The 15,247-nt window shown below is 40.4% G+C and overlaps 1 protein-coding gene across 5 annotated transcripts in view; it reads right to left on the bottom strand.

The window, feature by feature from the left end:
- Window positions 1-15,247, bottom strand: part of ARIH1 (ariadne RBR E3 ubiquitin protein ligase 1) — a 118,602-nt gene that overhangs the window by 49,364 nt on the left and 53,991 nt on the right. The gene's annotated exons all lie outside the window — the stretch shown is intronic.

The raw sequence follows: 15,247 nt of genomic DNA, 5'->3' as shown, positions 1-15,247 counted from the left end.
GAGTTTGAACTAAACTAACTACAAATGGCTTGACAGAAGATAGTGGAAAATACGTAGCATAATATTCCCCATTAATCCAGCTGAGACATGGTCCCTGTTCTCCTTAAATATCTTAATATTCTTAAGGGAAAGCAATAGGTAAAACACAACTTTTCAATCTGTGAATAAATATAACCAGCACAAATATTAATGCAGAATCTGGTTAATTAGTTTTTAACTTGTAAAGACTGGATTTCAATAACTACAATGTTCGTTACAAACAGAAAGTACTTAGGTTAAATAAAAAATAATACTCAAAAAAGATTTCTGCCCAGCCGGGTGTAGCTCAGCGGTAGAGCGTCGACCTAGGAACCAAGAGGTCACCAGTTCGATTCCCAGTCAGGGCATATGCCCAGGTTGCGGGCTTGATCCCCAGTGGGGGGCGTGCAGGAGGCAGCCAATCAATGATTCTCTCTCATCACTGATGTTTCTATCTCTCCTTCTCCCTTCCTCTCTGAATAAAAAAATAAAAAGTAAAAAAAAGATTTCTAATATTCTTAATGAAGATCTTGTTCAGGGTTTGTGTCAAAGCACTTACTATATCTCCAGAAAAATCACGGAAATGAGAACTCTCGTAAGACTAATAAATTTTTTAAAATATTTTTTTATTGATTTCAGAGAGGAAGGGAAAAGAAGAGAGAAACATCAATGGTGAGAGAGAATCATTGATCTGCTGCCTTCTGCACACCCCCCAATAGGGGTTGAGCTTGAAACCTCCTGGAATTGAATCGTGACCTCCTAGTTTATAGGTTGATGCTCAACCACTGAGGTATAAATATGCTATCCTATATAATAAAGAGGTAATATGAAAATTAACCCTCATGCCCTCATAAGATGGCTGCCTATGACCAGGCCAGCAGGGGGGTTAGTGAGGGACCGAGGGATCCCAGAATGAAGAGGCTGGGCTGACAGCACCCCCAACCCCTCATGCACGAATTTCGTGCACTGGGCCTCTAGTCTTTTTATAAAAAAGTCCCTTGACTACAGTATGTTTCAATGAAATGATCAAGTTATCAATCAAAATGTCAACACATTATAAAAGGGGAGCCCATATAATGTTAAAATTGTCCCTGATGATTTAGCTAATCAAAATATATGGAGCACAATATCAAATGCTTTCCTATGAATTTTAACTCTAAAGAGAAAGCCTAAGATGCTAAATAGAAAGCATATGAAGCTAACACTAAAAATAAATAGGTAAACCAATCAAATAACCTTTTATAAAAAACATTCATGCTCACAAGATAATACAAACTTCTGTCATCCAAAACTTGACCATAGAAAATTGGTGACTCCTAATACTTTTTTGAACACTCTAGAGAGCACTGTATGCATACACAACAAAATAGACATATGCCTATAATTTCATAAAAATAATATTGTATTCCTGATTTATAACCTGTTTTTTCCAATGAACAATATTTTTTGTGTGTGGGTTGTGGTGTGTCAATGTGAATTCCTCTATCATTTATCTATCTATTCATTCTTTATTAAGGTACTAGAGGCTCGGTGCAAATAATTTGTGCACAGGAGGGGGGGGTGGGGGGGGGAGCCTCAGCACAGCCTGCACCCTCTCCAATCCGGGACCCCTTGGGGGATGTCTGACTGCTGGTTTAGGCCTGATCCCCAGGATCAAGCCTAAAACGGAAGTCAGACAATCCCTCTCACAATCTGGGACTGCTGGCTCCTAACTGCTCACCAGCCTGCCTGCCCTATGGCCCCCAAATGTCCCCCTGCCATCCTGGTCACCCCCAAATACCCCTCTTGCCAGCCTTGTCGTCCCCAACTGCCCCCCCCATGGGCCTGGTCACCCCCAACTGCCCCCCTTGCCAGCCTAGTTGCCCCTAACTGCCTCCCCCCATGCTGGCCTGGTCGTCCCCAACTGCACGCCCCCTGCCGGCCTGGTCACCCCACACAGCCTGCTGTTTAGTCATTTAGTTGTCCCTCACTAACCCCCCTGCCGGCCTGGTCGCCCCATGCAGCCTGCTGTTCAGTTGTTTCGTCTTCCCTCACTAACCCCCTGCTTGTCGCCCCACGCAACCTGCTGTTCAGTCGTTACTGTTACTGTGACGGCGTCCTGAACAATTTGCATATTCCTCTAATATTTGTATAGATTACATGTGTCCTTATTCCCCCAACCCTCCCCCATACCTACCCCCGACTCGTGCCTTCACCCCCCTAGTGTCTATGTCCATTGGTTATGCTTATATGCATGCATACAAGTCCTTTAGTTGATTTCTCCCCCAACCTCCCCTGCCTTCCCTCTGAGGTTTGACAGTCTGATAGATTCTCTGTCTCTGGATCACTAACAATATTAACAGGTATCTTTGTCAATGAACATAAGTCTAGATTGTTTTTTACCCACTGTTGCACAATATTTCATAGTAGGTATGTACTATAATTTATTTTAACAACCTTATACTGAGGGACATTCAGCTGTTCCACATATAAACAATCCCAGATTAAAATGTTGGCCCATATGATAGGGGGAAATATATCTAGACTTGAGTAACCCTTTGTCTCACAAATTGCTTTCATTTCCCGGTTTCTAACTTGCCTTTCAATCTTGTTTAATTGCCACTTTTAATTGTTATGTAGACAAATTATCTTGCAACCTGTTGTGATTTCTGGATTTCATATCAAGCTTTAAAAGACCGTAACCCTTACTTCCTCAAATAAGTCTTCTTTTGCCAGTTCCTTCTACGCTCTATCCCCAATTTGTTAAGATTCCCTAATGTTACATCCTCTTGGTACGTTGCACTCCTGCCAACAACACATTACTAACTCTGTAATTACTATTTATTTTGTTTTCTCTGCTAGACTCTAAACCTCATGATGACTATTTTATGACTGTTATAGCCTTAGTATCTGGAAGAATCTTATTATAAGCATTCAATTTCTTTTTTGAAATAACAAGAGATAAATGACAGTAATAAATCTCAATTCCTTTGCTTTAAGTATATTTCTTAAAGACAGTACATAGTGAAGTTTACAGCTTTTTGATCCATTCTAGAAGCTGCCAAAGAACTTTCAAATACTGTCCAGATGAACAGATTGGGGAGTTTAAGAATCCACTCATATTGTTGGGCATAGTAGGCCTAGAAATTTTTTCCTTTATTAGATTAAGTTCCATTTTACAAGAAATGTAAAATTTCAAAATTTGTTTCTGTTTTGCTTTTATTTTAATTACTAGAGGCCCAGTGCACAGATTCGTGCACCAGTGGGGTCCCTCAGCCTGGCTCCCACTCATTCTGGCCCCGCTATGCCTACTGCCACCGCCGCTCGATAGCACCGCCGCAGAGACGGGAGAGGCGCGCACCGCTGCAGCTGCGCTTGCCAGCCGTGAGCCTGGCATCTGGCACCCATCAGTAAGCTCTATCCCAATCCGTTGAGATATTGCTTCCCAGAAATTGTCCACAGTTTGACTCAAATAAACTCACAAAATTTCTTTATAGGTTTGAATGTTTTTTACATTTAAAACATGATCTGTCCAGCAATGATTCTACTATGGTTACATGGAAGATACTGAATATACTAAATACAACAAAAGCAATACTTAAACCTATTTCGTAATTTGTCAACTTTAATAATACATTGATTGTCTTTATGTTAAACTAGAGGTCTAGTGCACGAAATTCTTGCACTCTGCGGGGGGGGGGGGGTGTTCTTCAGCCCAGCCTGTGCCCTCTCGCAGTCCTGGAGCCCTTGGGGGTTAGCCTAAGCCATCAGTCAGACATCCTTAGTGCTGCTGTGGAGGCGGGAGAGGCTCTCGCCACCACCGCTGTGTTCGCAAGCCATGAGCCTGGCTCAGGGCTTCTGGCTGAGCAGGACTCCTCCTGTGGGAGCACACTGACCACCAGGGGGCAGTTCCTGCATTGAGCATCTGCCCCCTGGTGGTCAGTGCACATCATAGTGACCGGTTGTTACACTGTTTGGTTGATTTGCATATTAGCCTTTTATTATATAGGACAAATAGCCCAGTGCACGAAATTCGTGCACATTAAAAGGGAATTAGCGGAGATATTTTAACACATTGTTTGAGGGTAGTTTTTATCGCGCGCTAACAGGTGGCGCGGGCCATTTTTGCTAATTTTTTGCGCAAATGGCAACGTTCAGTAAAATTACGATAACTTTAGTTTACGTATTTATACATTACCTGCATTCTACTGCTAGTCTATAAAAAATGTATTAATACGTGTCCGGCGCTCTACTACACTGGTAGAACGTATAAATACATAAAACGTATAAATACGTTTCCCGCATACAATGCGTTAAAATTGCTATTTGCCCTTTCTCTATAATAGAGGTGTGAGAGATGAACAGAAATTAGTAAAATATATATGAAAATATATAAATTTATTAATAAATAAACAGTAACAAAAGGATATAAGAACAACAGAGGCATGATATAAAAACAACAAAAAACATGATATGAAAACAACAAAAACATGATATAAAAAAACAGTGATGCAAACAATGACTGATAAAGTGATTCAACTTATTCTAATATCTCCCTGTACACCACATTAAGAGTGAAAACACTTTCAGAGTGCTTGACTAATTTCCCTTGTGATGAAGTATTTAGAACTTAAACTGTAACGTCACATGCTCTTCAAACTCCAGAGAAAGCAACATATAACTGACCATGTGCGAAAATGGGTTCAGCTACGAATATTCCTACTCTCTCTAGAGCAGTGGTTCTTAACCTGTGGGTCGCGACCCCTTTGGGAGTTGAGCGACCCTTTCACAGGGGTCACCTAAGACAGTGATGGCGAACCTATGACACGCGTGTCAGAGGTGACACGCGAACTCAATTTTTTGGTTGATTTTTCTTTCTTAAATGGCATTTAAATATATAAAATAAATATCAAAAATATAAGTCTTTGTTTTACTATGGTTGCAAATATCAAAAAATTTCTATATGAGACGGCACCAGAGTTAAGTTAGAGTTTTTCAAAATGCTGACATGCCAAGCTCAAAATGTTCGCCATCACTGGCCTACGACCATAGGAAAACACATATATAATGACATATTGTTTTTGTGATTAATCACCATGCTTTAATTATGTTTAATTTGTAACAATGAAAATACATCCTGCATATCAGATATTTACATTATGATTCATAACAGTAGCAAAATTACAGTTATGAAATAGCAATGAAAATAACTTTATGGTTGGGGGTCACCACAACATGAGGAACTGTATTAAAGGGTCACGGCATTAGGAAAGTTGAGAACCACTGGTCTAGAGTTTGTCCTTTTAATTTATTAATAATCATCACAAATGCTGGCATCACGGGAAACTGTCATCGAACTAATTTAAATGGGAGGCCAGTGTCAGACGGGGACAAATCAATTCTTGGAATCAGAACAACCTCTCCCTCTGCAGATCCTGTTAATACTACAGCTTTGATGTTAGGTCGTAATCTTTTGATAATAAATCTGGTACCATTACAAAGACCCCATTTACTATTAAGATTTCTCAATAGCATGATGATTGCACCATTTTCAATTTTAATTTATTACACAGCATTCCTGAAGGAGTAACACTATTAAGAAATTTGATGGCGAAATTTTCCTTTTCAGCATCATCTGTTGAATCAATGGAATCATCACTCAGATATGTGTGAAAATCTCCATTGAGTATATCCAAAATGTCTTCATTTAATTTTTGAACATGCTAATTTTTTGGACAAAGAATTACATGTTTAGATATATTTTTAATATTATCTATAGATATACTATTTCCAAAGGTAGCTTCAATAATAGATCCATTACAAATCATTTCACAGGGGATTTCAATACTATCCATTCCTAAATGAAAACTGCTATCAAGTTTGCCATCTCCAAGTTTTACTACTATCCACTATAAGCAGAGTCCTCTGATCTCATATTAGTTTTAAGAGACAACTTTCTAAAACATCCCCAAACATTACAGTACTTTAAACTCGTTTGTACTATGGCTGATCCCATAACATGCGGTAAAATACTGAGACACTGTGGAAAATCCCCTCCAAGAAGAAGTTTCCCACCAAATACAACATTTAAATTCATAATTCCTCTTAGTAATCTGTCTATGGCATTTATAGCATGACTGGATGCCATGGTGCATTCATCAATAATGAGAAGTTGGGCCTTTTTAATAGTTTTAGCAACTTCACTGTTTATATCGTGTCTAGAAATTGAAGTTTCATTTAATGGAATTGGTCATTTATATTGGTAATGAAAGGTTCTTCCACCGAGAAGTAAATTTGCAGCAATTCCTGTAGACAGTGTGGGTAAAACAGTACCACCACAACCTCTAATATAATGTATTAAAACTTTATTGTGAGGAGCAGCTACAGTGCTTTGGACAGGTTCAAGCCTTGGACTGATGAGAGGGCACAGTCCTCTCATTGCCACGTGCAAGTCCCTGCTCAGAGGGCAGGGCCCTCCCAGCACAATTACAGCCAATAGCTATAGTTGTAAGCTTGAACCTATAGTCCAAACACGTAGCCCAAAGTGCCTGAGTGATGTAAGCTTGATAGAGTTCAGGTACATGTAGTTGAGTAGGACTGAAACCCAGGAGAATGTTGTAAACATCTTGATCACGCCCTTACTTTGCCTCGTGGCATCTGCTATACTATAAAATAAAGACACAACTATGGGCATTGTCGCTGTCTCTCAGAGAAGCAGCGTCCCACCGAGAGCCAGCTTTCATTCTCTTGTCTGTCTTTCCTAAGCCTTTCAGCTGCCTCCACTCAGGTTCATCCTTGGCCGCACTGGCGCGGCCCACTTTATAAAGATATGCCTCCATGCTCCCAGGGCAGGTTCCTGCCTCAAACCTCGCCCTTACTGGAAACAGCTCTGGGAAACAGCTTGGGGGAGGGTGCAGCCATTTCCAAGACAACCCCTGTAGGACTGACTTCCTTCTGGTTGGTCGTGCCTCGGGTCGTGATGTTACACCCAGGGTTGTTATATAAGAAGATGACCCTACACTTAACTCTTTCTCTTTTATTTAAAATTTATTTTATTGATTTTGACAGAGAAGGACAGGGATAGAGAGTTAGAAACATCGATTAGCGGCATCCTGCACAACCCCCACTGGGGATGGAGCCTGCAACCAAGGTACATCCCCTTGACCAGAATGGAACCTGGGACCCTTCAGCCCGTGGGCCACGCTCTATCCACTGAGCCAAACCGGCTAGTGCTCTACACTTAACTCTTGAGTTTTGGATGAAATTTCTTGGACCTTTTCCCAGTTAATTATAAGTTCATACACTTTTTCACTAATTACATTATTTTTATATTATATAGCTTTCCCCCTCCAATAATGATTAATGCCTTTATTTCCTAAACTTGATTATCCTGGATTAATTAGACATAATTCAAACATTTAAATATATTCAAGTGCTCACTTTGGCCAAAACTCCACTGCACCCCTTGTTCTGTATATTGATAGCATCCATTTTCTTCTGGTAACTATTGTTATTGAAGTCTGTGGTCAAAATAATTTTCATTTTATAATTCAAATCCTTTTTCAAGTGGCACACATATAAGTTTCTTTCTTCATTCTTGAAGATTTTAGTAACTCCATGGGGTTTATTGTAGCATTTAACTCTCTTTTGAAATGCCATTCGAGTCTTAATTACTTTAAGATTCTTTAGTTGTTAACACTGTGTTTGAAAGTTCCTTCAGTTTGCTGGCTTTTATGTACACACTTGTGAAAAACAGATCAAAGTGAAAGAGACTGATTCTGTGTGAAGCACTGTAGTTCTGGTACCTTGCTTAATGAGCTAACACATTCTCTCTGCTTCACCAACTATGGTAAACAACCGCAAAGCATATCCTGGGGCATTGCTTCCCTCCTTTCTAGCAATCCTTGCCCATCCTTTTCCAAAAACCATATTGATGAAAATAAGTACAAGATGGACCTGTGGTTTTTCCTTCAATCCAGCCATTTCAGTGGGGGAAGGGCATAATTAGAGTTTCCTCACCCCATCTCTCAGATGGTCTAGGTTGGTGGTCGGCAAACTGCGGCTCACAAGCCACATGCAGCTCTTTGGCCCCTTGAGTGTGGCCATGAAGTTTCAATCGCACTGTACGTGCGTGCCCGCACGTGGTATTTTGTGGAAGAGCCACACTCAAGGGGCCGCAGTTTGCTGACCACTGGTCTAGGTTTCTGAGCAGAGATTATAAATCCTCTTCTTTCTCTATGGTTCTTTCTGTTCAGTTAGTACGTTTACAAAAATATAGGTAAGCAAACTTGCATTGAATTGGTCAACTTTCCAAGATATCTAGAACTTAATTTTTAATTTTTGACTGCTTGACAGATATAAACCAAATAATATAAATTAAATTTCAAGGCAGGAATAATTACAGCCTAAAAACTATGGTTGTGGAGATGGGAGATTGGTCACTAAGGGTACATCACTAGGTAGTGTTTCTTTTTGAATTCTGAATGACTGAAGAATCATTGTTTGCATGAAAATCAATATTTAATTTTGTCATTAGGAATTTATCTTAAAAGCCACTAGGGCTTCATCCTATATAATAAAAGGCTAATATGCAAATCAACTGAACAGCGGAATGACCAGTTACTATGATGTGCCCTGACCACCAGGGGGTAGACGCTCAATGGAGGAGCTGCCCCCTGGTGGTCAGTGTGCTCAGCCAGAAGCCAGGCTCATGGCTGGCGAGCACAGTGGCGGTGGTGGGAGCCTCTCCTGCCTCCACAGCAGCGCTAAGGATGTCTGGCTAATGGCTTTCAGACATCCCCTGAGGGCTCCCAGACTGCAGGCTGGGCTGAGGAACCCCCCTTCCCCCGAGTGCATGAATTTCGTGCACCAGGCCTCTAGTATTTCATAAAAAGGCCATTGTTGAAGTATTTATTTTCACAATGGAATCAGAAAACCAGAAATGATGAGCAAATTTTAAGTTATACAGTGGGCTTTTCTACTGTGTATTCTTAGGTTATCAGAGTTCAATCCTCCTTAGGGTCCTTAGTGCTCCCATTACATATTTATAAGAAATCAATAGTCTATTGCTATAAGCCTGAGAGGGGACAAACACACACACGAAAAATTTTAAGGGAGCATTATACTATCTATCTATCTATCTATCTATCTATATATATATATATATATACACACACACACACACACACACACACACACACACACATATATATACACACACACACATACACACACACACGCACATATATGCATAAACATACAAATATACACTTTTACTTCTAAATAAAATAATTTTTAAAATATATTTTTAAAAATTGATTTTAGAGAGATAGGGAGAGGGAGAGAGAAACACTGAGTAGTTGCATCCTGCACGCACCCCTACCAGGGATCAAACCCACAATCTAGGTATGTGTCCTGACTGGGAAACAAACCCACACCTTTTGGTATACAGGAAGACACTCCAACCATCTGACACATATCAGCCAGGGCCTGAATAATTTTTATTTCAACATTCTCATGTGGCATTTTATGGATACCAGACTTCAATTTCAAAAGGCTACAAAACGGTCACAATTATTTTATGTCTTAATTATTGTTCTGACAAAGCACTAAAAGAGGTCTGTGACACCAACATCTCTTGTAGAAACTGCTATTTCAACTATCTTTTGGCCCCATTAACCTACTTCTAATGGTGTAATTTTTTCCACTTTTAGGAAATGTATATTTAAGCAAAAATGTGAAGGGAGGAAAGGAACAGATTAAGTAGATTTAAACCACAGTAATGAATAAGAACTACCATCATATTTGTAAGAACAAAAATAACAGATAAACATGAAAATGACATTTGTAAAAGACCACAAAATAGAACAAGAGAAGACACACTAGAAGAGGAGGCTTTCCCCAGTCTTTTCATATTGACACTAGAGGCCCGTTGCAGGAAGATTCCTGCAAGAATAGGGCTTCCTCGGGCCTATTCCTGCAAGAATAGGGCTTCGTGCGGCCAGAGCAAAGCGGGCTTCACTCCCTTCTCCACTGCCTTGCTCCCTCCCATGTCCGCTGCCTCGGCTCCGCTCCCATGTCCACTGCCTTGGCTTCACTCCGTGTCCACGGCCTCAGCCCCGCTCCATGTCCGCTGCCTCAGCCCCGCTCCGTGTCCGCTGCCTCAGCTCCACTGCCTCGGCTCCGCTCCCATCTCCGCTGCCTCGGTTCCTCCCTTCTCCGCTGCTTCGCTCCCTTCTGCAGCGCTTGGCTTCCTTCTATGCTGTCTTCAGTCATCCGTGCCTGCATATGCAAATTAACGGCCATCTTTGTTGGGTTAATTTGCATACTCATCCTGATTGGCTGGTGGGAGTGACACCAATTTGCATGTTTCTCTTTTATTAGTGTAGATTAGTTTCACAGCTCAATCCTGTGAAATTCTACATAAAATAGCTAGTAGATATATAGTACAGTACAGTAGGTCCTAGGGTTACATCGGAGATCCGTTCTTATGGCTTGACGTAACACGATTTTCCCCGAAAGTTGGAACCCACCTACATAAGAACCTATGTCACTCACCGGAGCACATACACAGCAGTAGTGAAGTGAAACAGTAAAAAAAAAAAAATTTTAAAGAAAAATAATTCCTGACCTTTACTTGTGGTAAATAAATAATAAAAACATAAAGCACATATGTCCATACGTCAAAATGACGGAACTTTTTTTTTTTTTTATAAATACTGTAAATGGGAGATGGCGACGTAACCACAAAACGACGTACATCAAGTCCAACGAAACCCGAGGATTGCCTGTATAGCAGTATTAGCAAGTTATTAAGAAAAATTGAAGTTCTTTTTATTTTTCATTTATAATCCTTGTAAAACTATTAGACTATTAAAAAAAAAAACCAAATTGCATTACTTTGGTAAAAATCATAAAAAGACTCCTCAAGTAGAATGTAAATTTTCATACAAAGTAAAAGATTCACTGCATCCTTTGTGGTTATTAAAAATATGATTTTATTGATTTCAGAGAGAGGAAGAGAGGGATAGAAATATCAATGATGAGAGAGAATCATTGATCGGCTGCCTGGATCAAGCCCACAACCCGGGCATGTGCCTTGACTGGTAATTGAACCATGACCTCTGGGTTCATGGGTTGATACTCAACCACTGAGCCACACTAGCCAGGCCTCTTTGTGGTTTTTAAAGCTATTCTTTCAAAAGGGCTAAAATTTTATGTACGATGACTGGCACACATATAAACTCTATAGAATTCCACAGAAATAAAACTAAGGACTTAGTGATAGAAAATCTTCTGTTTCTAAGAAAGACTTTTGGCCTTCATTAAAAAAAAAAAAAAAATCTAATAATGACTTAATATGTCAGTAGGACATCCCCTGAGGGCTCCTGGACTGTGAGAGGGGGCAAGCCAGGTTGAGGGACCCCCCCCCCCAAAGTGCACAAATTTTTGTGCACCAGGCCTCTAGTCCTATCTAATAAAGAGGGAATATGCTAATCTACCCTCACACTGTCGCAAAGATGGCAGCGCCCACAGCCAATAGAGGGAATATGCTAATTGACTACCCTGCCCTCAAAGACGGCAGCACCCACAGCCACAAGATGGCCGGCAGGGGAGGGCAGTTGTGGGCAATCAGGCCAGAAGGGGAGGGCAGTTAGGGGAAACTGGGCCGGCAGGGGAGGGCAGCTGGAGGCAATCGGGATGGCGGGGGGGGGGGGGGGGCAGTTGGGGGCAATTGGGCCAGCAGGGGAGGATTTAAGCATTGATCAGACTGGCAGGTGAGTAGTTAGGGGGTGATCAGGCTGGCAGGCAGAAGCGGTTAGGAGCAATCAGGCAGGCAGGCAGGTGAGCGGTTGGGAGCCAGCAGTCCCAGATTGTGAGATCGGGCCTGTGGGATTGGGCCTACACCGGCAATCGGACATCCCCCAAGGGGTCCCAGATTGGATAGGGTGCAGGCTGGGCTGAGGGACAACTCCCCCACAGTGCACAAATTTCGTGCACTGGGCCTCTAGTCTATATATATAAAAGCCTAAGTGACTTTGCGATCAATTGACCAGTTGCTATGATGTGCACTGACCACCAGGGGGCAGACGCTCAACACAGGAGCTGTCCCCTGGTGGTCAGTGTGCTCCCACAGCCAGCCAATGCCCCCCCTCCCCCGGTCCCTCCCATCCGGCAGGCCCCGTCTGACAGTCGGCAGTTCCCGCCTGGCCCAACCCTGATTAGGACTGATGAGATGGCCCCAATAGGTCCTGATCACTGGCCAGGCCTAGGGACCCCACCCATGCACGAATTTCGTGCACCAGGCCTCTAGTAGGCAATAATATTGCAGTAACTATGCATGGTGCCAGGTGAGTACTTGAAATATCAAGGGGATAACTTTGTAATGTACTGTATAGGAGATTGTCTAACCACTATGCTATACACCTGAAACTAATACAAAATAGTGAATGTAAAATGTAATTGAAAAAAATTGCCCTTTAGAGAGGTAAAAACAGTGAAATAGCAACTATTGTAGTTTATTATGGTTCAATAAAAATAAATTAATAGTCATCTTTTTATCATCACTAAAACAAGTTTTGGATTTTTAATACTAATCTAAAATTATTTCACATTTTATTATATGTGGTTTATAGGTAAGTATACTGCTCCTCATGTATTTTTAAGAAAATGTAGGATACTTTTTGAGATCAATAAAATTTTTCCCCTATCGGAGAAAACAAAACCCAATTAAAACAAAACAAAACAAAACAAAACTGCATGATAACAAAAATCTCCTGAGCTTGCTAAGCAAGAGAGTACTTGGACAAAGAAGCTACTAAATACTACTATTTTCAAGTTGCAGTACAAAAATCGTATTGCATAATTTGAGAAACTTTATGTAATTCGTTACCCTATACTTTATCCTTTTCGGTGCTGAGACACGATGAAAGAAAGTATATTAAGAAACTAACCACAGTGAAACAGAGGTAAGATAACTCCTTCCAGACTTGAATTAGCAAAATTACAGTGTCTTACAAAAAGGCTTCCACACCCATTTATTACAGAAAAATTTAAGTACAGTCATCCCTCGCTCTCTGTGGGGGATTGATTCCAGGATCCTCCAGGGATACCAAATTCTGCAGATGCTCAAGTCGCTCATATAAAATGGCATGGTATTTGCATATAGCCTACACACATCTTCCTATATACTTTAAATCCTCTCTAGATTACTTATAATACCATACAATGTAGATGCTATGGAAATTGTTATACTGCAGTTTACGACATAATGACAAGAAAAAAGTCTGTACACTTTCAATACAGATGCAACCATTGTAGGCCTAACTACACAGTACAGATGAGCAACAACATCACATTTTTTTTGTGGTGTTGTTTTTTTCTGAATATTTTAGATGTACAGTTGATTCAATTATAGATGCAGAACTCATGAATATGAAGGGCCAATTGCACATATATTGTTCATTTGGCCAGTTCCACACCACCATATCGAATTCCCATACACCTAAACCCCCATTATCAACATTATGCTAATCAGAAGGCTTTTTTAAACAATAAGATTTTATTTCATATGAACTTTCAAAGTAGATCTGAAACTATGCCAGGCATTTTAAGAAGCTAATGAGTATTCCCTTCATAACAGAGACTAGAACACTCTATACCAGAGTCTCCAGGAGACACAAATGGTGGTTTCACAGGTATTTCAGCCATACTTAAAGACACATGTTCACCTTCACTGGTAGTTATCCAAGTTCTTTGGCTTGACTATGATTACTTCAATTTACCAAATTCTTCTAACCTGAAGTCCCTGGACCTTCAACAAGTGTACAGGGTAAAAAACATAACTTATATACAAATATTTATCCTCCCTACTGCCCTGGAGAAGCTCCAAAGCTTTTATTTCTTCAAGAGACCATACCTCCCCAAATGACAAGAACCAATATTATTTTTTAAAACCATTTTTTACTTCAAAGAAAATTAAGACAGTGGCTTCTATACTTTCTGTCTAAATATATGCATGCAAGGCAAGTCTATTCCCTCTGCTCTGCTCAATTGTCTTTTTTTTTTCAAGCTACTTGTTTGATTTATGCAATAGTGGGTCTGATTCCAATTAAAGAGACAAATGGTATATAAAAAGAAGCATCATCTTTATCCTTTTGATAACGGTATTTCAATATACTTAATGGAAATCCTCTGGTTGTAAATATTGAGAGCCTCAAAGTATGTTTAATCTAGGTACGCTAAAACTAAGAATAAGCAATCAAAACACAAGACAGGCCCTGGCTGGTGTGGTTCAGTTCGCTAGAGTGTCATCCCGTGCACTGAATGGTCGAGGGTCCTAGTTAAGACACATACCCAGATTGTGGGTTCAATTCCCGGACAGGGTGGATACGGGAGGCAACTGATTGATGTCTCTCTCTCACATCAATGCTTCTCTCTCCCCCTGTCTCGATCTCTAAAAAATAAACCAACCAACCAAACAACAAAAAAATACAGTATATAATTAATTAATTTTTACATAGTTCCATCAAAGATTAAGCAATTATATGTGGAAACTGTGCTAGTTAGTGTCAATATTAATTGTTTTAAAGGGAAGAGAGAGACAGCTATTTGCAAAATGATATGCTAAGTATGTAAGAGGAGAATGCTAGAAAAGTAATAGAAAATACAACTAATGTTATTAAGTCAAATTGACAACAGTAAATGTGGTAAGAATTCAGAGAATAAAGAAATGTCAGTAAGTGAAACTGGCCCTAGCCGTTTTGCTCAGTGGACATAGCATCGGCCTGCAAACCAAAGGGTCTTGGGTTAGAGTCCAGTCAAGGGCACACTCCCTTGATTGCAGGCTCCTCCCTGGCCTGAGCCCTGGTCAGGGATTGTGCAGGGGGCAACCAATCTATGTGTTTCTCTCTCATCGATGTTTCTCTTTGTCTTTCCCTCTCTCTAAAAATCAATGAAAAAATATCCTCAGGAGAGGATAACAACAACAGAAAGGTCAAATTGACAATAGTATATGTGATAAGAATTCAGAGAATAAGAGATCCAGAGGGCATCACACAAGTTGTTGTATGATGTATAGAGAAGTATACATAATGTCTGTGAGCACAACCCCAAAATGAAATATTATTGATGATCTCTGAACTTATGCAAAGATATAAATAACTCTTGAGGAGACTGGGGCCTGAATAGTGGAGAATATCCCAATAGAGTGTAGAGAAATAAGTATAGACATACAGAATAAAAATATTGA

Source organism: Myotis myotis, unplaced genomic scaffold (genome assembly GCF_014108235.1).
Source record: "Myotis myotis isolate mMyoMyo1 unplaced genomic scaffold, mMyoMyo1.p scaffold_m19_p_1, whole genome shotgun sequence".
Classification (NCBI taxonomy): domain Eukaryota; kingdom Metazoa; phylum Chordata; class Mammalia; order Chiroptera; family Vespertilionidae; genus Myotis; species Myotis myotis.
Note: the sequence above shows the minus strand (reverse complement) of the source record. Positions and strands in the feature narration are given on the sequence as shown.